Raw genomic sequence first — 26,583 nt, forward strand, 5'->3', positions numbered from 1 at the left:
TAATTATTCCACGTGCCCAACTCAAATCTAAAATTACTCCACAAGTGATATTTAAACTCATTAAACTTCTTATTCTTCATCGTTCAAATGTTGTAAATGTAATAAAATATGGCATAACCTGACGTCACCTGTCACCATGTCACTCACCCTGAAATACTGCCAAGTTTCCTTGAAAAGTTAGTACAATTAATACACAGTACAATTTCTGAACATGGAACGGTACTCTCTCAAACGTGAGTCTCACTAGTGTGCTTTGTTTCATTGTTTCTTTCTGAGTTTGTAAGTAACATGTGCATGTTATTAACGAAAAAGAATATACGTGTATATTATAATAAAGAAGGAACTGGCGATATTGGACCCGCACACTTCACTGATATGCTGAAATACAACTACTGAGTCACTAAACTGACACAAATTGGAAAGTTAAACAAAACTTAAGACAAACAGATAGTCGTTGTTGTCAACTGTTGTTATTATTCTTTTAATATAATAAACGGAATGGAGGCAGAAATCACTTCAGAACAATTAGGTTAGCGAATGATAAAATCCATATGTAACAGATGAAGAAAAATTTTAAATTATATATTTATTCATATTAACTATTTTATTTAGTATTTATTTCATATAAAAACGTACTGACATCTACTGCACATAATGTTACACAACTTTGGAAGATTTGCTCACAACTAAACAATCATTGAATAACGACGAATGTTTGCACACTCGAACGCTAGAGATGATCCTAATTTTAAATCGCGAAAGCAGATCACAGATAAAATTTATATGTTGTCAAAAATGAAACAAGATATTATACACTGAAACCCTTTTTTTTTTTCTACTTATCTCTCACTTTGGATATATCTGATCTAATTCTATTCAATGTAGGTAAAATGTAACGCGTGTATTTTTATAAGTATCTTCAAACTTTTGTTTATTGTACAAAGAATGGAAACACTCTTCTTCCAAGAAGATGGTCACGTGCTCAATGACGTTTCAAAGGTAGCCTTGTGCCACTTTCAACAACAAACAGAATTTTCTAAGGAAATCGTTGATTTCGTATTGGAATAAACATCGTCAGCTAGTCCAGTTAATTCCCGAAATTAGATAATTTTTCGAAAAAGCAGTAAACAAATACAATAAATGTTAATTTTAATTACGTAATAAATTGTGTCCACCCACAGACTTCAGTGTAAGTTGGTTATTTTACTTCTAACAGAGCGATATAGGTCAAATGTCCAGCCTCATAACCTTGAAAGCACGTGATCACTGAATTTCTAGGCGTAAATCCGAGAATCGCTAAGGGGTAGTGCCCCTAAAACAGAACAAGATCCGTTATACCGAGTGAGGTCTTGTCAGATCAGAATGTGAGTGTTAAAACATGATGTATATCGGGTTTTATCGTCATTTACGTTTTTCCTAAAATCACAGTTCATCACGATAAACAATTCTCAAACATTGTGAAACTCTCTTGTAATGTTCAGGTAGCATTTTGCAGTAAAACAAATTCCCCAGGAGTACAACGACACGATCCCTTCTTTGGTAATTTTTTTACTGGTTGATTTGTTTGTCCAGTCAAATAAAACAATTAAAAACGTCAAGATACCCTCTTGCGATATCGTATTTCCTTTCAACTTTGACATCTAACCATTAACTGGTCGAGTTGCCAAGGTTTTTAACGGTTTTCAGGAGTTGCTGTAGCAGTCACGCCCCAAAGCGTCCCTGTTTCCCCGCGCATCTCACTTTCAGATGAACCAACGCTGATAAACTCTGGAAAGTGAACACGCACAGTTATATGTATTATTATATATATTTAAATGTTTAAAATCAACAAGGTTGCCGCAAATTTTCGTAAATTATTACACGACTGGTGATTCCTTTTGTTTTTTTAAAAAAACGTATAATGATTTTGAAAGGAATTATGGTTTATGTTTCTCATTGGAGAATTCAAATAAATTATCATAATTTAATTGTTTTAGAAGATATTCTTTTCACACACATACATATACATAAATAATGCTTCACGTCAATCATTCTAATTTTCCAATAGAAGAATTTATCAAACTAACTTTTGTTTTAAAAGATAAACCATTTAGCGCGAAAATAGGAAACTTAAATTGAAGGATAAATATAAATAACATAACGCTCGAATGGTAATAAAAACATAAAACGCAGAAAAAGGCAAAGTAAGTAAAGCATTTTAAAATATAATTGCACGTAAAACCACATATTTATTAAATCGCTTGAGAGAATACTAGTCAAGGCATGAGACACATAATTCAACGTTTACGAATTTAAATACAGATTTTGCATACAATATGAATATAATTAAGATCTTATTGAAAGTTTCATTTCAATTTAAAAAACAGACATAGTACCGTATACTTTAAAATAACGTTTAAGTAACCACCCTTGAACTAATGTGAAACATTGTAATGTAGACATTACATCGAATATGAAGAAACCATGTTCTGACCTGAGGTAAAACTTAACAGAAATCACTCTATGAAAAATGTAACGGATTTACTATTATGTATTTATTTTAATATCAACGTTTGGTTTAGTTAAATATATATTTAGAAATGAATGTAACTTATAATGTTAAATCTGTGTTGCGAAATTCCTGTCTATTCTCTAAATTTGTAGAAAATTCTTGATGGTAAAAATAAACAACGTACTATGTGTGTATCTAAAATACTAATAATTGCCAGCATTATTGCTAACTGAACTTTCGAGAACCTCGCCTTAAAGGTCATAAATCGACGCAAGAGGAGACAGTTTAATATTGTTGGTAATATTGTCAGTATATAATAAACGTCGGAAGCTATAACAGTGATAAACGCTTATTAATGAGAAAACTACAGATATTTGACCAGAAACGTTTATAGAATTTGAACATTACAAATATCAGTGAATTGTCATCGGACGTTAGTATTTCTATGAAGATACTACATATTTTCGTTGGAAAAAAGTCAGCTTGTAAAAGGCGTGAGGCCAGCCAAGAATAGAGCTAGATAGCCAGCTACACATTAAGTCAACTCTACTGGTATCAACTCAAAACTAGTTTGCTTATCGTGAACTGTCCTTAAAATATTCAGTTCCAGACCATATAGAAGACTCAATATTGTTTGTATATAAATCATTATTCGTAGTAAATATTTATAATAACCATTATTGTAAATTGTATTGTTGTTTGCATGTTAAAATGTATTTGTGTTAAAAAATAAACTTGTGTGTATCAATCTTGATGGCAAATACAAATTTGATACATATCAACATTCAAATAACTTCTAAATTTAAATTAAAATTTTCGGCTATTTAAAATCGTAATACGTAGCATAATAAATTGAAGACTCGTACGAAAATAATTATAATACATAATAAGTACTTGTGCCCATAATGGGGCGTTGATTAGTATCCTATATTATCACTTTAGTCTAATTATTAATTAGTTATTATTTTATTAAACTAAACACTAATTACTTGTCAGTCTATATCCTACGTTATATCCTATGCAACAGCTAAGTCCCCAGAGAAGTCCTGGCTATTGTTATTGTTTGTTTGTTTATTTTTAAATTTCGCGCAAAGCTACACGAGGGTTATCTGCGCTAGCCGTCTCTAATTCAGCAGTGTAAGACTAGAGGGAAAACAGCTAGTCATCACCACCCACCACCAACTCTTGAGCTACTCTTTTACCAATAAACAGTGGGATTGGCCGTAACGTTATAACGCCCTCACAGCTGAAAGGGCGAGCATGTTTGGTGTGTCGAGGATTCAAACCCGCAACCCTCAGATTGCTAGTCAAAAGCACCTTAACTAACTGGTCATGCTGTGTCCTGTTTTTATTAGAAAGTCCGGAGTTTTTTCAGTTTAAGACATTTCAATGATAGTGTCCTAAAAGCAGCAACTCTGTAATCCAAAGTTTGGCTGAGATATGATGAGAATGTATCAGAAATATGGCCCACGTTGTACAGACAAAACTTAAGAATTCATGAATTACCTTAACAGATAACATTCAGTGATAGAATCCATGACATAAAGAGATGTGTTTTTTACGAAGATAAATAACTCAGAAACTTACAGAAAACCTCTAGATATAGTAAATGTCTTTTCTATAGATTATTCTCACTCCTATTTTCCAGAATAAGCAAGATTGATGATACAGAAGATATTATGACGAGAGAAAAACACCACTACAGCATACACTAGAGCATTACATCACAGAGTAGAATTTATTGAAGTATTTTTTGTAGTTATTAATAAAACTAAATTGCTTTTCTATTGCAACACTCATGCGATTTTCATTAACGAAAGGCAAATAATTTTTAAGCTTGTTTTTTGATTGTTCTATATTTGAAACTTACTCTCTTTTGTAATTTGTATTGGTTAAATCTGAAACTTGTTTTTGTTGTTTTTTTTTAATTTCGAGCAAAGCTACACGAGGGCTATCTGCGCTTAAATCTGAAACTTATTCTATTTTGTTTATATTATTTTATTGGGTATGTGTTTTTTGTAGCAAAACCACATTGGGCTACTTGCTGAGTTTACCGAGGGAATCGAACCCCTAATTTTAGCGTTGTAAATCCGAAGACTTACCCCTGTATCAGCAGGGTACGGGTAACTGTGAAACTTGTCATTTTGTGGAAAATTAAATTATTATTTTTTATTTATTGCTCTTTTATAAAAATGTTATCTGGTTATGATTGGTAATGATTACTGCAATAGATTCCGAGATCTGAGATTTAGACCTATATATATCAAGCTCCAGTATAATAAAATATCTTTTTTATTTTTATCTGTGCTGAAAATACAAGTGCTTCTTATTATCTAAATGCGCGTGTGTACTCATTTCATTTTAGAGGAAATAAGCAAAAGGGGGTGTAAATATATCGCAGTAGATATTTTATACAACAACAAATTAAAAGTTTGTCAAAGTTCTTTTTCCAAATCTCTAATGGTAGAATTAAAATTATAAGCTTATTTATTGATAGTATATACACGGTTAACTTTAGGCGTAACTGAAAACCAAAGATAAAAACGCACACAAGTCACAGCGTTATTTTTTCTCTTTACTGAATTTCGGCCGCCCTTAGGCTTAACAAATGTTAAGCAATTGGAATTGTTTTATATTATTCTAGAATTATAGTATTCGAAGAGTCATTGTTACAATGTAGATACTAACTTGACCGTAAGTGTTTTGCGAGTCTCTATTAGTGTAATATACCGTTAGTAGCCTTTTTTATAGGTAGTCATGTGGCTCTGCAGGGCCATGTGGATTAAGGCGGTCGAGTCGTAATCTGAAGGTCACGGATTCGAATCCCCGTTGCACTAAACATAGTGAAAGTAAATGAAGAGTCTGTCTTAAAATGTTTTCTTTTTTACAAGTATAGTTAAGGTAAAGATCGGAAGTTTACCTTAGATCAGTCATAAGATAGTAAAGAATCTCTGTTGTGATATTAAGCAAATGCAAATACAGATCTGTGATAAACGACATGCCAGTTTAGTTCATGCGTGATTAAAAAAGAAAACGAGATCAGAATAACGCGACGTGGAGTGATCTGTCGTTATTGTGGTTAATAAAAACCAAGGTCAAGTATCACAACACAGAATAATCTTTCTTCGCCATGGTTAATAGAAGTCGAAGTCAAATATCACAACACCAAGTAAAATATTCTTGTCATGTCTAATAGAAACCGAGATCAAATACCACAACATGAAGTGGCATGTCATTGTCATGATTAATAGTCTCTATGATCAACGAAGTATGTATATATGTATGTGTGTGTGTGTATAATTTTTATAGCAAAACCACATCGGTCTATCTACTAAGTCCATTGAGGGGATCAAACTCCTGATTTTAGCGTTGTAAATCTGTAGACTTAACCGCTGTACCAGCGAGGGACTCTAAGAAGTTAATTTTTAGTTATTGTTACGTATTATAATTTATTTCGGAAGAGTTTCTGATTTATTACTTTATGTATCTTACGTATTACTGTCTCAAATAACCAGGGCCTGGCATGGCCAGGTGGATAAGGCACTCCACTCGTAATCCGAGAGCCGGGAGTTCGAATCCCTGTCACACTAAACATGCTTGCCCTTTCAGCCGTGGGGGCGTTATAATGTGACGGTCAATCCCACTATTTGTTGGTGAAAGAGTAGCCCAAAAGTTGGCGGTGGGTGGTGATGACTAGTTGCTTCCCCTCTAATTTTACACTACTAAATTAGAGACGGCTAGCGCAGATAGCCCTCGTGTAGCTTTGCGCGAAATTCAAAACAAACAATATTTAGTCATAGCATTGAAACATTTAGCTTAGTTTATAGTAAATACGTTGATTTCTTTGTTTGTTTTTGCGTATTAGTCCAAAGCTACTAAAGGGTATTTACACTAGTTATCAGATTATAAAAGACCCATGACACCAAAGTGTAGAGTGTGGATATATTTTTCTGACGATAGAGAAACCAGCAGATCCAAATTCGGGAAAACTAGCCATCAGATTTTGCTCTAAAAGAGAGATATATTTTAAACTAAGCTTGTAGTAATTTCTTCAAAAGTAAAACACTGTCAGTAGCTCTTATCGTTGAAACTATTTCGCTTTTGTAATGACGTGAAATAATGAATATGAAAAACAAGTTCTAAACATTTTCGACATAGTTTTGCTGTCTGTGATACTAATATGGAGTAAACAGTTTTTAAAATCAATTAATTATAATTTAGTAGCTTCTACACTCCATTTTCTAAACTGAACACTTAGAAATAAAAATACAGCTGTTAAAGGCTTAGATTATGTATTAATAGAAGCTCCCCAATTTATTTATTCATATTTAAAATGGTAATTGATTACACAGTTTATATTTTTATCAGGCTTACTCTTTACATAAATTTGTTTTTTTGTTCTATTTTAGCTTCAAAGGTAGGAGTTATCTGTAGTTTTTAAACTTCATTAAATTAAGTCTTGTCATAGTTCTATAGTTCAGCTTGTTTATTAATAGAACCTTCTCAATTTCTTTATCCATATTCAAAATAGTATTGATTACACAGTTTATATATTTATCAGGCTTACTCTTTAAATAATTTTGTTCTTGTTTCAGCTCCAAAGATGAGAGTTATCTATGTAGTTTTTAAGCTTCATTAAATTAAGTCGTATCATAGTTCTATAGTTCATGATCCAGATTTAAAATATGTTTATTGTGCTGTTATTAAGCTTCATAGTATTTAGTTATAGTTCCAAAGTTCACCATCCTGATTTCAGATTAAACTTTAGCAATACTGATTGAATTGTGATACAGTTTTGCAGTTTATGATCCATATCAAAGACGAGCTAGATGTTGAAACTTCAGTCTGTATTTAACGCAAAATCTCTTTGATGTCTTTCGCTATTATCTTGACCCTAATTGATCAAAACATTTTATTTTTGTTCTCAGCCAAATTCTCATCTGGAAATCACATGAAAGGAAAATATGACATGGAGGATTAAGTTACTCAGAAGCTAGCGTGACGATATTTTTATAAAGATGGAGGCTAAAGGTCTGTGAATCATCTGTATACTTAAGTGTTAAATATACGTTTTTCTGTCAGTGAATCGATAACCTACACCCAGATTGTACACTCGTATTACGTAATAATTTTAATTTGTTCGTCCTAACTCGTTAAAGAAATTATTAGCGCCATCTAGTAGGCTATAATATTAAAATAATTATTTACACCGCACCCAGAAGTGGGTTATTTTACAGCTTCAAACATATTATTTACATACAATAATATATTTTTAAACCTTTTTCGTTGATTTTACAAACTTCTGAAAACAAGTTTTTAATTTTTTTGCTTCTGTATATCAGAAGTTCCTGTAATTATTTTTTGCCTAAAATTATCTTATAGTGATAAGTGGAAACATTAAAAATATTACAATTAATTCTAGATTTTCTGAAATAGTATAAGTTTACATTAATTGTTTAGGACTCATACAATAACAAATCTATTTAATAATGATTTAAATATTTTTTCTTAATTTTTTATTTCTGCTAAATTCATTGTCGTCTGGCCAATCTTATACTAATCTCCAGTTTATCTTGATCATCAGGAATTAATTAACTTTGAATCTATGTGGCTTAATGAATTTTAATGGTTGAGTTATTCATTTTGTACTATCGACTTTCCTTAGATATTTTATTTCTAGATCAACTTCATTATCTATGGATTAATAGACCTTGTTGTATCGGGTTCGTTAACAGCTTCAACTCAAATTAAATTAATTGGTCTCTTGATTCACTAGTTTCGGCTGTTTGTTTGTCTGAGATATTCACTCAAAGCTATTCAAAGGATATCAACACTAGTCATCCATAATTTTGAACAGATAGGGTTAACGGAAGGCAGCTAGATGAAAACACTCACCACAAACTCTTGGACTTGTCTTGTTCGATTGAATAGTGAGGATTGATAGTCACTCTTATAACACCTCCATGGCCAAAACGTGCGGAGCGCGACATTGTAGTAACAAGACGCGAATCATTCAATCTCCTAAAGGAGCCTTCTAAAATTGGTGATACACGTCAATTGTGAAACTGATGATAACTTGGTCTTCAAAAACCCTCCCATAGTCGAAATAATTATAGTTAAAGTAAAAAAATAGTTTTAATTACGTTTTTGGTATCTTGCATGCATATTAGGAGAACAAATTATATTACTAGATTAGGATATCCACAAATATACTAAAAACTGTAAGATAAGTGAAGTGTGAAACATGCATTACCACTAGATTTTTAAGTGCACATGTATGTAAAAACAAAGTAGTTTGAAACGCTATATTTATAAAGAAAAATTTAGCTCAGTATATTAGGTTACGACTAAACAGTTGTGAAGAACAAGAATTGTTTTAAGAAGCTCTCGTGCAGTTTCTAGTAGCTAGAGACTGTTTGTTCAGAAGTGAACGAAAAAAAGAATAGTTATCTCTGGGCGTGTTCGTGTAGCACGGAACCACCAGACAAGATGTTATCTTTCATAAGCTTGAATGTAAGAACTATAAATGTGAATCCTGTTAACCCTAACGAAGTCTGTTATGACAAGGAATACCTTGCTTATTCTGAAGAAGGAGAATGTGAAGGATTTTGTTGGCCTGAGAAGAATGTATGATGAGGACCAACTTGTTCATTCGTTTGTCTAGGTTTTTGATCAGGGCAACGTGTTATTGAGATTGGGGCCTTTCTTTATAATTATATAGTAAGCTACTATTATATTTGTTTGGATTAATAAGTAATACATACTGTGATGATTTTCATACGTGCTACCTTTCAAAGTACTTAATAATATTTCATTTGTAAATATTGTGTAATGTGATCCCAGTCACGATGTCGTAAAAACGTTAATTATGTGCTAACTTATGTTCACAAAACAATAATGACAATACGTGACATTTGAAATTAAAGCAATTTAACATGTAGATTAAGAATTATACACAAGCTATAATTTTGTAGAGAGAAAGCACCAATTTCGGTATAGAAGACTGAAGCTATATAGTTAAATGTGATACTGTAATATAAAATTTGTTGTGAAAATTAGCTTAATACCTACTGCAACATTATTAACGTTGAGTATTTTAAAATAATGACATCATACATAGTCCGTGAGCTAGACTATAAACAAGGCCTTCTCGTTTTTAATGGAAACAGTGTGTTTTATAACTACATAACGTCCAACGCTCTCTCTTTATCGCGAAAGATTGATTAGTGGAGAGTCATTGTAATGGCCTTGAATTTTTTATTGGAAAAACTGAATACTAGTATTTGCATGCACGCTAATAAGAGAGTAAAATTTCCTCTATAAGAACAATTTAAATTAAAATTCTATTTTTGTAGTTCTTCTGTTGAAACGTATTTTAGATAAAGCATCATGTCGTGAATTTCAAGTAAATATTCCTATAACATTTTAATGCAAAACTATAAATTCTCAAACATTCTCAGGCATTTCATAAAAAAATTGCTCCGGTTGTGTCGAAATATTTATTCATCTCAGTCGTCCCCCGCTGGTACAGCGGTAAGTGTACGGATTTACAACGCTAAAATCAATGGTTCGATTCCCCTCAGTGGACTTAGCAGATAGCTCAATGTGGCTTTGCTGTAAGAAAACACACACACACACTCATCTTCAATCACCATAAGCATCATCATCAGTAGGAAGTGATCTTAGTTTGTGCATTCATTGTTACGTTTTCATGCATCAGGTTAAGTTGTAATGAAAGCATGTACATGTTCTACTGTGGTAGGAAGAACGCCCATCCAGTCAGTGTTCAGCTACCCATAAGCTATTTTCCATCCATTTTCTATGGCGATTGGGATCTGTGGAGTTTATGTTTACTTAATTGGTTTTGTAGTACGTATAACATATATCGTGTTTGAGTCAAGCGTGGAGCAATTCATTCCAGCTCAGTTGTGTTACTTTTTCTTTTCTTCGTGTTAAACAAATAAAGGTTAGTTTATTGATTGCCAACAAATCTGTTTTTTTATTTAGGCTAAGTTAGTCTCAATTAAGTTCAGCTGATCATTATCATGTGTAACTGAGAATCTACGGATTTATCTGTCAGCTTTCTCTATCTGAAATACTGTTGAATTAAGTTGAATAGATAAATTCTGATGATGTAACAAGGACTTAGTTTGTGTAAAATTCGAGGCTTATGTACTTTTCATTAGCTTAACATATTTCTGGGCAAGTTCTAAGTTCTCGTATCATTCCATTCATTATATTAAAATGTTTGCTACTAAAGAGAACTTATGACAAATAATAAGAGACGTTCGGTAAAACAAAGAAGGGAAACTTAGCAGACCTATAATAGGTCCAGAAAAGTCTTTCTTTAATATTATATGTTCTAGAATATTTTTACTAAGTTTCACGATTGTTACTGTTTTGTGTGTGACTAAGAAAATTAAACTATAACCTCAACTTTCCAGGATGTTTTATTGTGACTCTAACAAATGCTTCAAATATGAAAAAATTTTTATCAGTGCACTGAAAACTTGTAGAAAGTATCTGTAAAATGACTATAATATCAAAATCTAGACTACAAAACCCGCACCACTAGAAGAACATACCATTTATGAAAGAAAGCAAATTTAACTCTATGATGCATGGTTTCCACCAGTTGGAGCTGATTCATACCAAATGAGTCATCCGTCTTTTTGTGAATAGACAGGTTTTCATGGTACAGCCAAAAGTTGTATGAGGAGAAGCAATAAGATCATGAAATATGTTTGTTATAACAGTATCTTAGCCAAATAAAAGGTGGTACCACGAGGTAATGCGTTTGTTATGACAGTGTGGCGGAAAGGCAAATGTACGTACGTGTTATCATTCAGGGTATTCTGAAATAAACAGATTAACCAATGATACTGTAACAGCGGGCTTGAATTCTTTCCTTAAACAGTTTTTACAGATTGATACTGAGAGCACTTAGACACAAGGTTGTACAGAATTTGATGCCGTAAAGCTATAAATTGAAAAATATTTAAGATATAGTTGCATTGATGGTTCCACCTAGTGAAGAACAAAGGAAGTCTCGGTAAGAATTTGACTGCATATGTAGATGAGTTGAACTACCTACGATAAATATAGTGAGTGGTATATACTGTTATACAGTAATTTCTGACTATGTTGTTACTGCAGTTTGACAATGTTCTGTTGTTGCATTAATTATATTCAAATACAAATACATAACATATGGACTGATACATAAGTTACGTGTATGCATCTTTCTATATTTATATTTGTGTGCAATTAAATCACAAACACCTGCATATGCACACCCGTAGTATGTATATCATTATAACATAGCTCGTTAGTAGAGTGAAAGAACAGCAGTTAAAGCTTATTCATTGTGACCAACTGCTAATACATATAATTCAGTTGTGTTTTTATATAATGTATCTATGCACAGTTTGCACATTTAATTTGGTTCTTTCTAGTGCTCTTTGAGAGGACTATTATATTATTTATCAAAGAGGAATATTCACACTTTTCTCATACCTGTACATATGATTGAAAACTGTACACACGTTAAATAAATACATTTCAGGTAAACCTTATTTGAATAACGGTTATTATTTTTAACATGGAATATAAGGTCAGCGCTCGGAAAGCAAATTTTGTATAGTTTGCCCTTAGTTATTCTCATTAACAATCCCACAATTATTAAATATTAGAAATAACGAAATTTGAAGCACATCATTGTTATAGGGTTAATTGAAAAATTCTACAGTTTAATTGTTACAAATTGTTTTTGTTCAAATTTGTAAATAAGGAATAGGTTTGATATCTTTTAAAATTCGCACAAGTTTTTATCGATTTTACATCGTAAAACTTTTGTTGAATTTATTCACGACGTTAACCAAGTCTACTTGCCATGATAAGAGTATTCTGCATTGGTATCAATTCTTGTTTTTTTTTGTTCATCGTAAGTAATTAAGAAACTACTAGAACTATTCTCCAACTGGTATGAGTTAGTCAGAAACAATGACTATTTAGGCTCGTATTTCGTTAGGTTGAACTATCAAATGACAAGATATGGTCACATCCATCCTCAATGAATATTATAGCACCATCATGTTGTTCGACTGACATCCCATATCATTATCTGATACTATTTTCTAATGCATGCTCATTTATCCTAGCTGGTTTCTATGTGTTTCAATTGAGATATATCTCAATTACTCCACATGTCTCTGCAGAAACTGTAGGACGTCTAGGCTTGGGTAGGTAGTCATACATTAAACATTCACATCTTTTCTGAAACATAACAAGTTTGGTGAATAACTACCAAACTGTTGCTCCATAACTCCATATGCTATCATAACAGCTAACTAGTGGTCATCCAAGTTGATTCAGTATGGACTTAAAAGCTTTATAATCAATCATCCACTTGAGTGTTTGCACAGCTCTTTCAAGAGAAAGTGATATCGTAAAGTAAGTATTTTTACCAAACCAAATACTTGTCATAACTCAGCATGTAAGACTGTTAAAGTATGCTCTTAAATCATCTAGATTGTTTCAGGTACACTGAAAGATGGTATCGAATACTCAAATAAAGTATTGAAAGTGGTTATGTTTGGGCTCATTTAAATGAATAACTAGAAATGACCAACACATATCAGTTACTTTTCTTAAACTTTGCAACATCAAACGCCAACAGTTACTAAAGTAACTTCATGTCTCATATTTACCCGATCCAACAATCTTTTCCTTTGATTAGTACAAATACTATAATATAGTCTCTGCAGTGTTTTTCAATATCATATCGATTATAAAGCCTATAGAACTGCATCGGTAGCTTGGATGTTATGTATGGCATTCTTCTATTTTCTCAAGCCCTTGCGTCTTGTAACTTCCAAAGAATCATTTTCCGGAGAGACTTAAGGATCATTAGTGTAATACTTGGACTCCAGCCTTACGTTCTGTAGGACCAATGGAAGATCACACCATTGAAACAAACTACAAATATTATGAGATATTTACTTCGTTCAGTTGAGGTAACGTTAGTTTTACAAACAGCCTCAGATACCTTTCATTATTGTACTGTGCCAAAAACCATGACAACAGATACCTTTGCAACGTATGTCCGTAATTACATATCAATATTAGAATAACATTTAGAGGTGTAAAATTACCAGCAGTTGTGGCCTAATTAAGTGATTAGAAACGGTGATTATTATATATATAAGTTTCATTTATGCACCATTTATTAATATTGAGGGAGACTGTGTTTGAAGTGTTCTGAAGAGCACTATTTGGGGCCTGCGATCATTTAAAAAGTGGTTTCATCTGTGGTAGTTTAAAATACACTCATTTTTGAATGAAAGATTGTTAAGATTTCACTGACGTCTGTAGTTTTATATCTGTTTTATCACAAAGCATATATTTATCTAATACGTGCTGTTGTATTGTACAGTTTACAGTTTTGAACCGAATACCTCACATAATAGGTGTGCTGCTGTAGCAACTATACTTTTAGGTGTACCTTACACATTAACAACTGGGCCATGCCCAATCCTATATGTTTTTGAACCTGTCAAGACTCCATTGAAAGAACAAGCGCGATCATTAACCAGAAGAAACAAAATGCCGCGAAATCCATCAATTAACGTTGCTTCACTTTGTTTTGTAGTCTGGGTTTAAGGCAAGTGTTAAGCAATTCCGTCAAGCCTAGCTGCTTGTATTAAATAAACAAAATGTTCTTTTTTATTGTAAGTGCTGTTTGGTCTCTACTTTTCCTTGGTAATTAACTTCCTCCCATCAATCTCCTCAAATCTTCTGTAGTTAGTTGTATTTTAATGTTTTCTAGGTAGCATATCGCATCACGACTGTAAAACAAATACTTAAACCGATCTTTTTTGACATTCTAGGTATTTAAATTCATAACAAAACAACTAAAAATTTGCAATGAAAGCATTTATTCCCCATCAAAGACAGCTTCAATAAAAGTAATTCATTTTGTTTGATCATTTCAACAAAATAACAGATATTTTGCATTATCTTAACTATATAAAACCAACGATAACTATTTCCATTATAAAATGACAACCGTGCAAGGAAAGGCTCAATACGCCGTTTGGCTTTCATCGCTACTGTATCTGTTGCAGTGAACGGGAATTGAAATGATACCCTGGTTTGATATGCTAAGGGCCACTAAGAGTGCACGCGTAGTAATCTACTTAATTGTCAATTAAAAACTGTTTGCATTGGGCTACAAGGTGTTGAGAACAGCGTAGTTGTAATATCTTAGTCAACTAAATTTTAAAATAAGAGAGATAATTTTGGGCTACCCTGTATAACACGAAGAGCTGGTATCTAATACAATCACATACCGTGTTAAAAATGTACTTATACCTCACAACTACAACAAACTTCAAATATGATAAACAGATTACACAGAAATAAGTATCTAACTACTTATATCAGTAACACTACAAACTGATGGCTAAGCAATTTAAGTATCTTAGTGATAGTACAAACTGACGTCTACATGTCTTAATAATATTACAGTTTGATTACTGATAATCTTAGTTATATTGGAAACCCATGACTAAGTGTTTTATTAGTATTAAGTATTGATGACAGTGTTGGTCAGTAACTTTCCATACTTGTGAACAAATGTGTTTTGCAAACCTACTTTATAAATCAGATTTACACCAGTAATTTTAACATCGAAGGCATGTGATTGTTTTTCATTGTAACATAGTACACGTACTCAGGTGGTTAGTCATTGGTGTGATTTTGAGCTTTAACAAATTATTTTCCTTCGCATGTGAAGAAAATTCCTCTACTAATTACATTTATTGTACTAGTATTGCTATTGTTTATATATACAAGTTCACAAACTATTAATGATAGTGAAGTTAACCATCTTTTTAAAGGAATATCGTAATTATATCGAACTCTGGAATGGTCTTCCGAGATGTCAGAAATATTAACTTGGGAGCGTCTGTAAGCTCCCACCTTGACGGGGGAGTAAAAAAACGACAATAAAGTTATCAGACTGTTTTTTTTTCCCTTTTTATAATAAGCATACACCAGGTCAATCATCACAGTTTTATAACGTCGTTTCATACCTCGTGAATATCTTGGAAATGTTCCCCGCCCTCAGTCAAGGCGTTTCCAAAATAATCCCTCGTGTCCCGTGGGTGAGGTAAATGTAAATTCTGCCCGAAAAAAAAAGATCCCTGCTGTTATAAATGGGGTTTACGTCGACGTATAATACTGATCAATCGATTCTCACAGTATTTGTCTGTTCAAAGCAGGAGGTTTACATGGTGGGAATGAGCATCAGATTGCACCAGTGGAAATCTTCACAGTTGTTATCTCTTCCTTGTATTACACAGCATAGACAAAGCACATTTTCTAATAATGTGAAGGTCCTTACGTAAATTGAAACCAGTATTTCTGCAGCATTTTTAGGATAGCCACAAAAAACATCAAAAGAAACACAACAAAACAGCCCCTTCCTCACATCTCATATTTTGCTACTTGTAGTTAGTGTGACGTTTTATAGGGTGTCTCTACACAAGACTGTTGTTGTCATGGAAATCAAGAGAAAGCCTAAACTCTACTACCGGCTTTACAATTTGGAATAATCCTTAAATCTTTGTACTTGGGCTTTTCAGTGATGTGATAATAGTCTTGATCGTTTAAGACACTCCTTTGAGACCTCCTATTGGTTAAGTACAATATATTTCTTCAGTCATTACTCATTGTTTTGTTTGTATCAAGTGAGTTCACGGAAATGTTTATTGAGTTACATATTACCTATAAAATTATTTTGTCAGGCCTGGTTATAATGAGATGAGACATAATGCTATACGGTAACGTATTCGATCACTTTTTTGGGCTTTCTAGGATTTTGTTGGTTGTCTGATATCTTTTCCATAATATTGATATTTTACTTTGTGATAAACAAAAGCTAACAGAAACACATTTTGATTATTCTTACTCGCTAGCATGTTAACCTCTATATAAGTTTGGTATGGTTATACGTAATATCAATGACTCATAGTGTAAGATTAATCCAGGGATACAGCCCTGATCATAAGATATATCAATCAGTTTTAGTGCTAAATAAATCTAGGAACATAACTCTGATCATAAGTTGTTTTTTTTTTTAATTTCGCGCAAAACTACTCGAGGGCTATCTCCGCTAGCCGTCCCTAATTTAGCAGTGTAAGATCAGAGAGAAGTCAGCTAGTTATCACCACCAACTCTTGGGCTACTCTTTTACCAACGAATAGTGGGATTGACGGTCACATTATAATGCCCCCACGACTGAAAGGGCAAACATGTTTGGTGCGACCGTGATTCGAACACGCGACCCTCAGATTATGAGTCGAACGCCTTAACCCACCTGGCCATGCCGGGTCCCTGATCATAAGCTATATCAATCAATTTTAGTGCTAGATTAATACAGAGACATAACTTTAATCACAAGTTCAGGCGTTTTCATGGCATACAAATAAATCTGCAACAAATAAATACACACACACACACACACACATTTGTTTGATAAACAAACAGAAACATAAATAGATAGAAAAATACAAACACACACACGTACGAATAGATATATTAAGACAGTTCATTAGATAAACATAGGTAAGTAAATGTTGTCTCTAAGAAGTTTACTTAAAACACTATTTTTTATTTGTACGGTTTGTTAAATGCTTCATTATAATCGACCGTATTCGTATTACTACAAACTTTTTCTTTTATATAAAACTCTATTTTGAATCTAACTACCATCAACTTTTACTATATGAATGAAAACATACTTTATTTTAAGTACAGCATTCTTACTAAAACCACCCTTCATTATCAGTACAACATTCAAACTAAAACCATTCTTTATTATCAGTAGAGCATTTTAACTAAAACCATCTTTCATTATCAATACTAAACCCCATATTTACTACTAATACTGTTTTCTCAATAAAAATTTTCTTTAGGTCAATGTAATATTCTGACTAAAACTCTTCTTTTGTCAGTTCCGTAATCTTGTTAGAACCCTACTTCATTATACTATGTAACACAAATTTTGTTCCTGGATAGTATGTGTTATTTCTCAATTGCTTATGTTGTAAAAGTTCAGAAAATGGCCATTATTCCCTTCAAACTTTGCTTTTGTGACCTGGACAATTAAATTTAGAAATTAACCTATTTTTTATGTAAAAACGAGCAAATTTGCACATTTTTATTTACATAAGGTCATTGAAGGCTCTTTGGTTGGGGTAGTATGGGTTTCTCTCACCAGCTGCACCCCTGAAATTGTAATCTGGATCTTCAACGTCTACCTCCTCTTCTGATTTGCTACTCTCTTTTATGATGGCTGCTTTCTCTATAGTGAAGTGGGTACAGGGAGCTCAGGGCAGTGTGACACTGAAGCGATGGATGATGGAATGTTCGGATACATGATAGTAAATGCATTATTGCCAGCCCGACGTTTGGAAGGGTCCACCATACAGAAGTAGCAATTGCTTGAATGGTCAGTGGGTTCACGCCAAATTCTTGGAATAGCGAACTTCATGGCTCTCTTTTCCCCTCTGCACCATCTTGCAAAAGAGCAAAATAAAATTGTGTGATATTTTTTCTATACTATTGGAAGTTAAAAATAAATAAATTAAAATTATTTAAATTTTATAAGGTCTAAAATGCATATAATATAAAATCTTACTATTCAAAGAAGCAAAAATTGTCCCTCTTACCTTTTAGAGTTTTTTTGCAGTGCTCGCAGGTAAAATGAGGTGCCCAGAGTTTGTCTTGATCCCTGACAGGCATGCCGAAATGCCAACAGATGCTGTCACAGAGTAGTTTGTCGCTCTTGTCTTGATAAAATGACCACATACATAGCAAAATGCGTCTGAAGAATGCTTGCAGCTTCTTGATGCCATCTCTGATAAAATCAGATAGTTCTATGTGTTCACTTAGGGAGCTAGAACTAAACTGAAGTGGTAAGTGGTGAGTCCCTGTTTCTATATTACTATGGAAAGTTCTAGAAAATTCTCGTAAGTTCTACAATATTCTAGAAAATTCTTGTAAGTTGTACAACATTCTAGAAAGTTCTTGAAAATTCTTTATCAGTTATTCAACACTAAATCTACCTGTAATTTTCTAGAAAATAGTTAAATTTGAATTTTTTTTTCATTACCCAGGTCACAAAAGCAAAGTTTGAAGAGAAAAATAGTCTTTTCCATTTACTTTAGGCATAAGCAATTGAGAAATAACATTTCTACCCCAAAACAAGAACAAGTAAAATTTTTGTTACATTGTGTTATAGTTTCCTGTGACTGCAGTGTTTTATCACTCTTTATTTTAAGTCAGTATAAAGTTGACTACTCTCTTCTTAATAGTGAATACAACATTTTTCTTCTGTTTTCTTTTATGTTAATAATACGTTATTTAACAAATTACTGATGCACTTCATAACTATTAGTTGAATATCATAAAACTGATTACTACATTTTTGACAGCATATTGCTTTAAAACGTATAAAACATATTACAACACTCCATCAACATAGTAGGCGAAAATGACTTCTGTACTGGATTATCCTAAAATGTTTATATTTTATTATTACAGTAATATAAAATAAATAGTACTCTATAGTATTTTAAAATAAACTACAATATTTTAGTGCCAACACAGTAGTATAATATACATTCTATTCTGTAGTATCCTAAAACATTCAACAAGAATGAATTTTATTCTGCATTATTTTGAAATGTGCTGAACATTTTAGTTTCTACACTATTTCACTACAGTTTTCTAAGACTTTCATTTGAATATTTTAGAATATCTTTTAATTATTTTATGACTAAAAATCTGAAATTATTTATTGTTTTTATTTGTCATAATTGTATATAAAATACGATTATTACTTCACTCTGACAATACAACATATAGAACTTACAACTTAGATTTTGACAGCTTCACTATAAAGACATACTTTCTTGGAAAGAGGTGTGGCACAAACAAAGACTATTACTTTTTGTGACAGTAAGTTTCATGTAAACTATGCTCTTATAATTCGATATCAACATAGTACTGTTTTTATACAGATTACGACGTTTTATGCTAATATGCTGTTTCATTACTGATTATAACTAGAACTGTTTGACAGTTTAGCACTCTTAGTTTATATTATACTCTCCTAATTATTACTGAATATCCGAATTCGGTTAGTACTTGTTTTCTCTGCTATTACGTTATTCTAAAACTTTCAAAAGCTTCAAAAGTAATCAGTTATTTTAAAATATCCTTTAATGACAAACTATCTGCTTCTTCTTTGTAGCAAAGTAGAGATGTTTTAATACTTATATGAATTTTCAACATTAAAAGGAAATGGATAACATTTTGTTTCAGTCCTCTCTGTTAAAATGGAAAATGTGCACTTGTTATGTTATAAGCTTTACATCTGACAAGTCCTGAGTAGGGTTTGATATCTTCATTTACTTGATGTCTTTAGATATCGTCTGTCGCTGGACTACTATATTTCAAAGGATAGTGTTTCCATGTAATGTAATATGTTGTCCTTGCACAAATAAATAAAGTAGTGTCCTAGTGGTTCAGCGATAAGTTTCAGGTCATATAACGCTAAAACTTGAAGTTGGGTCCCTGCATAGACACAGCGTGAATAGCCTATGTTTGGCTTTGTGCTAAAATTAATAAACATATATAAACAAGAAAAAGGCAATGTACAACCTGAACGTCAGAGGTGTCCTCTTTTCTTTTGGAGAAGTGTATTTGTACCCTAACGTTAAACAATGTTCCTTTGACGAAGTGTACCATAACTTTAAATTCCCGGCTGATACAGCGGTAAGTCTACGGATTTACAACGCCAAAATCAGGAGTTCAATTTTCCTCGGTGAACTCAGCAGAGAGGCTGATATGACTTTGCTATAAAAAAACGCACAACCCTTAACGTTAAACCCTGTTCTCTTGACAAATTTGTTGTGACTGTCTTTCAAGTACGTATTGAAGACGTACGTTCAGGCCAGTAGGTATTGAAAGTTGTAAGTTCGCCTGACAGAACATAGTTCAAATATTTATTTTACACAGAAAAAAAGGTATATTTATATGGTTGAATGTAACTTTACAAATTTAATCAGAAAGAAACAAAAACTGGACATTAAGCTTACTAGAATAAATGTTTAATAATATTTTATATGTTATTATTTGTTAATAGACCTCCAATGGCATAGCAGTATGTCAACAGACTTACAACTCTAGAAACCGGGTTTCGATATCCGTAGTGGGCAGAACACAAATAACCCATTGTGTATCCTTGTGCTTAACTTTTTTTTTTTTTTTAAAAAGAGTTAGTTTTCAAAAAGTTAAAGTCCTTGTTTTAGGAAATATTGGGCTTGGCATGGCCAAGCGCGTAAGGCGTGCGACTTGTAATCCGAGGGTCGCGGGTTCGCGCCCGCGTCGCGCCAAACATACTCGCCCTCCCAGCCGTAGTGGCGTTATAATGTGACGGTCAATCCCACTATTCATTGGTAAAAGAGTAGCCCAAGAGTTGGCGGTGGGTGGTGATGACTAGCTGCCTTCCCTCTAGTCTTACACTACAAAATTAGGGACGGCTGGGTGCAGTGGGCTAACAACCTACTCACTTAAATACCTGTTGAAGAATCCGCAAGCGATTGCGGCCCTATGTTTTTGATGGAATCTAATGGTGATAACTAACTAAAACTAACTTTAGGAAATATTACAGTGTTAACTTAACTGTACAAAATATACAATGTTCGCAAGAAGCTCACTTTTGACTTTTTATAGATAACAATATTCAACAAAAAAGATGGATTACATCTTAAGCCGACAGTAACAAGTCATTTGATCAACAAAGAGCAGGCAGTTCGGGAAGGTTTCAACAGTTAAGTTATTTTAGCAAATCCCGTGCATATGCTGGAAGTCAAAAGTTATTTTTGTGAACTGAATTTTCAAATTATTGGCTTCCTTGGTTTTTGATTATTTTTCTTAGTGTCCAAAAGACACTATGGATCGCTCAGTTTACATTTGAGTTGCGCCAAACGTGAACCAGTTTACACGACGGCATACTTTGTACATGGTAAAATGGTTTGTTTGTTTAGAATTCCGTGCAAAGCTACTCGAGGGCTATTTGCGCTAGCCGTCCCTAATTTAACAGTGTAAGACTAGAGGGAAGGCAGCTAGTCATCACCACTCAACGCCAACTCTTGAGCTACTCTTTTACCAACGAATAGTAAATGTGATTGACCGTCACATTATAACTCCCCCACGGCTGAAAGGGCGAGTATGTTTTGTGTGACGGAGATTCGAACCCGCAACCTTCGGATTACGAATGGAGTGCCTTAACCACCTGGCCATGCCGGGCCGTGATGATAAAATGACTAACGTTTGCCTTCTACTTCTTATTTCACCTTTAAAAACAAACCAAAGAAAAAGTGTAAGGTCACAAAGAAGTTAACTAGTAATACTGTTTCAATGATCGTTTATTTATGAATTTTAGCGCTAATCTACACAATAGGTTTTATGTGCTTTGTTCACCACATGGATTCTTTCCGGATTTTAGCGATGTAAGTTTGTAAACTTACCGCTGATCCACTGGAAGATGTCAAACTATTATAGATAAATAATGATTTCATGTATCACATAAGGTACTTTTTAAGTAACGTTTAAGGCTTAAAAACATTTCTTTTTCTTAATGTACTGAATCAGCGTGACCTTGTAGTTAGTGTGCCCGCAATCTAACAGTAAAGATAGAGATACCTTAAGAGTGACGTTCATTTTCTATTTATGTGAACGAGAATAGCCTAAGCTATAAGAGTGGGTATTGTGGGTTAGCTGTCTTTCTTCTAGTCTATGAGCTCAAAATTAGAGATGGCTTTATGTAAATAACCCATGTAAAGCTGTGTTCAAAAATTCTAAAACAAATACCTAAATCGCTCTTAATAAAGTTTACCCAAACCCTCAGTTTAAAAGCAAGAACTGAATGATTTATTTTCTTCTAATCACGTAGTACTTGGCAATACACTCTTCACACATCAATTTACAAACAGCCACACATCAAGAATTTTATGATACCGACAAATAATTAATATTCCTTCAATCGAAGTTAAAGGCATTCTGTGATACTGATAAGTAACCAGTATCTCTGTTAATCAAAATCAAAGGCATGTTACGATACTAACAGGTGATTAAAATTTCATCAATCAAAGTTAAAGGCATTCTGTGATACTGATAAGTAACCAGTATCTCTGTTAATCAAAATCAAAGGCATGTTACGATACTAACAGGTGATTAAAATTTCATCAATCGAAGTTAAAGGCATTCTGTGATACTGATAAGTAACCAGTATCTCTGTTAATCAAAATCAAAGGCATGTTACGATACTAACAGGTGATTAAAATTTCATCAATCAAAGTTAAAGGCAAACTATTGGAACGTGTGGGAGCTAGAAAAGGCAAGCTTGATTTCATGAAATAACTTCATAAATGCCTATAATGTTTAAAGTAAAACGATGAGTGAAGAAACGAAATAAGTATTTGTTAAGTAACATTTTGCCAGCTACATCAAAACTGGTCGTTAAGGCTTTATGGTTTAGTTGATTAAGAATATATTTAAAGTTAAAAGAGTCTTTGAAAAAGGAGCCGGCTGATGTTACATATTTAGAAAATGCCCACGCTATATATTTACCGAGGTTGTAGTTAAATGATTCATAGCCAGTACAATCTCAGAAAACCTTTATTCTTACTTACATGCCACAACGCAAAATCAGGGTTTGAATTCCCTCGGTGGATTCAGCAGATAGCCCGACGAGGCTTTGCTACAAGAACACGCACACACAAACACACTCTTACCTACGAAGGACCGACTCACGTACACCACAACTATACGGCACCCCCAAACCTCACAAACCCGATTGTCCACTATGACCCATAATCTGGACTTATGAATCACTTAACTACAACCTCGGTAAATGCATAGCATGGGCATTTTCTAAATATGAAACATTTCCCAATTACTCGACATTTCAGACGTAATTTTGTCTGTTCTTAAAAGTTTTTCAACTCTACCTTATAACTTTACTATTATGTGAGCGCCTTTTATAACTTGGATTACATGCATGCTAATTTTTATTTTTAACGACATTTACTCTATACGATCTCCAATTTTGCCAATTTTCTCTGCTACTAACAATCATCCATAAGTTATTTTACCTTTATTGGTACTCATGCAACAGTATAATAATTTTAACAATATTATTGTTTATTATCGAACAGTTACATGCTATTTCTCTGGACATTATTGTAGTTTTGTCAATGTTCTTCAATATTTTAGATCAGTATACGTTACTTAACTTTTAATAACACCCGTAAAATGTTACCTCTATATTGTCAGTGTTTATGAGTATTTTAAATCATTGGCATACAATATATTTTAAACGGCATTCAACGGTCAGTAGCTTCATCTTATAATGTTCTTTGTTTTGTTGGCAAGGTTATGATGTACTTTACTAAACACTAACTGAACAGTATTTCTGTATTTCAATACCTGTCTCAACTTGAATCGTTTACATTTTATTTAATATATTATGTAAATTACATGTTTTTTTACTTATAAAAAACCAGGAAGAATTTTCATTTTGTCAAGTTACGTTTTGTTTCTTTGTAACAGTTAACACATTATTTGGTTTTAGTGATACTCACTGAGCAGTGTATCTGTTGACAACTTTTGTTGCTTTGGATTAAACAATGTAATTACATTTACCAACTTGTATTTGTCAATGGTTTTTGCTATTTTTGGTGTGTACATGTTATTTAAATTTTAAGAAAACTTTGTAAACAATATCATATCTAGTCTATGTTCCTTAAAATTTTGGACCACATATGTGTTATTCTACTTTTAAAACATACAGTACACCCCCCTGTGAAAACCCTTCGTTATTTTGGATCAATTCTACGTTATTTTGCTTTTAATGATAATTAGTGGTTAGTATTTTCATATCGTAGTAGCCTTTTTTATATGTACTAAATATGCCATATTTTTCTTTTAACAAAACTCCATGAAAATATATCAATATGTAAATTTTCAACGTATTTTGTTATTTTAAATGAGTTAAAAGTTACTTAACTTCGAATAACACACACTGGACTCTGATCATAATCTTTAATTGACTCATTTTTTGGAATATGTTATAAGTTATGTTATTTTAAATGGTAATGACCATACAATATCTTCATGTCAGCTATGACTTCTTTTATTTTGTTTTATTTACATGCCATTTTAATATGAATTACACTCACTGGTCAGTATCGCAGATTTGTCATAATATTTTCTTATTTTGTATTGTATTTTTTGCATAAGATACGTGTTATTTTACCGTTAAATACTCTCATTATACAGTTGTTTTTATTTTGGCAATATCCTACATTCTTTTGGATCAATCACATGTTGTTTACATTTGACATCTCTCACTATAAAGCTATCTCCATTTTGACAACGTCCAACATTATTTTTAATTAGTAACATGTTATTTAACTTTTAACAATACTTATTTAATACTAACATTATATTAGAAAGTTTTTGGTTTTTGTAATTTTGAAGTCTTATGATCACAATCATAAAGGATAATTTTTAGGGATATGTTACGACTCTGTTTGTTAGGCATAACGTTGATTATATATAAATAGCAATAACAGTTTTAGTAATGTATTAATTTTAAGAATAGCTTGTATATCTTTTTGTTAAGATAATCTAAGTTATACACTATAATATTTCAGAAATAAGGAACTGAGCTCTGAGACTACTTTATTACCAGGGTTTGATATGCAGTATATCCAATTTAAAAAACAGCGTCTATATGTTAACCGAAGTTTGAGATTTGAGTATCGGACCTCTACTAAATGATTAAACCGTGACATAAATAATTAAAGAATTATAATAAATACTAACTTTATCCATGACGTAAACAAACGTATCCTTTCGTGTGTTTTTGTTTTGTTTATTTACACGAGTAAATATTTAGAACATATTTAGTTTACTACAGTTTTATAGAAGAAATTTATGGTATTAAATATGATGGCCAGAAGACAGCGCCTGCAGTATTATTTCCCGATATTTTTATCTGGGCTACATTAAAAACGTTCCCATTAGAAATTATACAAATGCCTTTTGCGATTTTTTACATATATAAAATAAATTATTAAAATTAATTCATCAATTCATATGTTATAAATAATGTATAATTTGGTCGCTCGTAATTGTTTTATTATTAAGTTTTATATGCATATTTATAACATATTTTAACAAACCTATAGAGATTTCGTAACTAAGATACACGTAAACTAAAGATTTAATTATGGTTATTTGTAAACCAACATATCCAATCACACTTCAGTTAAATTAAAATATTACAGTTAATGCTGAATCAGATATTACCTAGTGGTCAGAATAATAGTCTACGAATCAAAGGTTTCATTGTTCGCGTTCCGTTATCAGAAAAAAAAATCACTTGGAGGCGTGTGCATGTTATAAGAGTAACAGCCAACTCCTACTACCAGATTAGAGTAGCCCTAGAGTTGTAGGTCAGTGATGTTGACCAGCTGTCTTCCCTCCATTCTATCAACTCAAAATTACGAATGGTTATTGACATAATCCTTGTGTGTGGCTTTGAGTGAATATATGAAATTAAATTAGACAATGGTTCCAAACGTTTTTACTGGTCAGAGTAGTGACAGTATCCTACATTATTATGAGAAATGTAGACGAGTTAGACTACCCTATTAACGTGAAAGGCATAAAAAGGATTTAGAAAGTGTTTGGTAACATTGTCACACTTTGGTTTTTCTAACTACAATGTAGGTTTTCTGAGTACAAACATTTAAACATTATAAGTAACTCAAACTGTTGTTGTAATGAAAGCTGTACCATATTTAGTTATATAATCTTACTGCACAAATTGATGATGTTATTAAAAATTAGTTCACAAACATTAGAAATTTATGAGATATTATACTCTCAGGTTTCTAAATGATGATATACTTCCCTTCACATGTTTATTGTATTCAAATTTATAATAATAT

Source organism: Tachypleus tridentatus, chromosome 7 (assembly GCF_004210375.1).
Source record: "Tachypleus tridentatus isolate NWPU-2018 chromosome 7, ASM421037v1, whole genome shotgun sequence".
NCBI classification, from domain to species: Eukaryota; Metazoa; Arthropoda; class Merostomata; order Xiphosura; family Limulidae; genus Tachypleus; species Tachypleus tridentatus.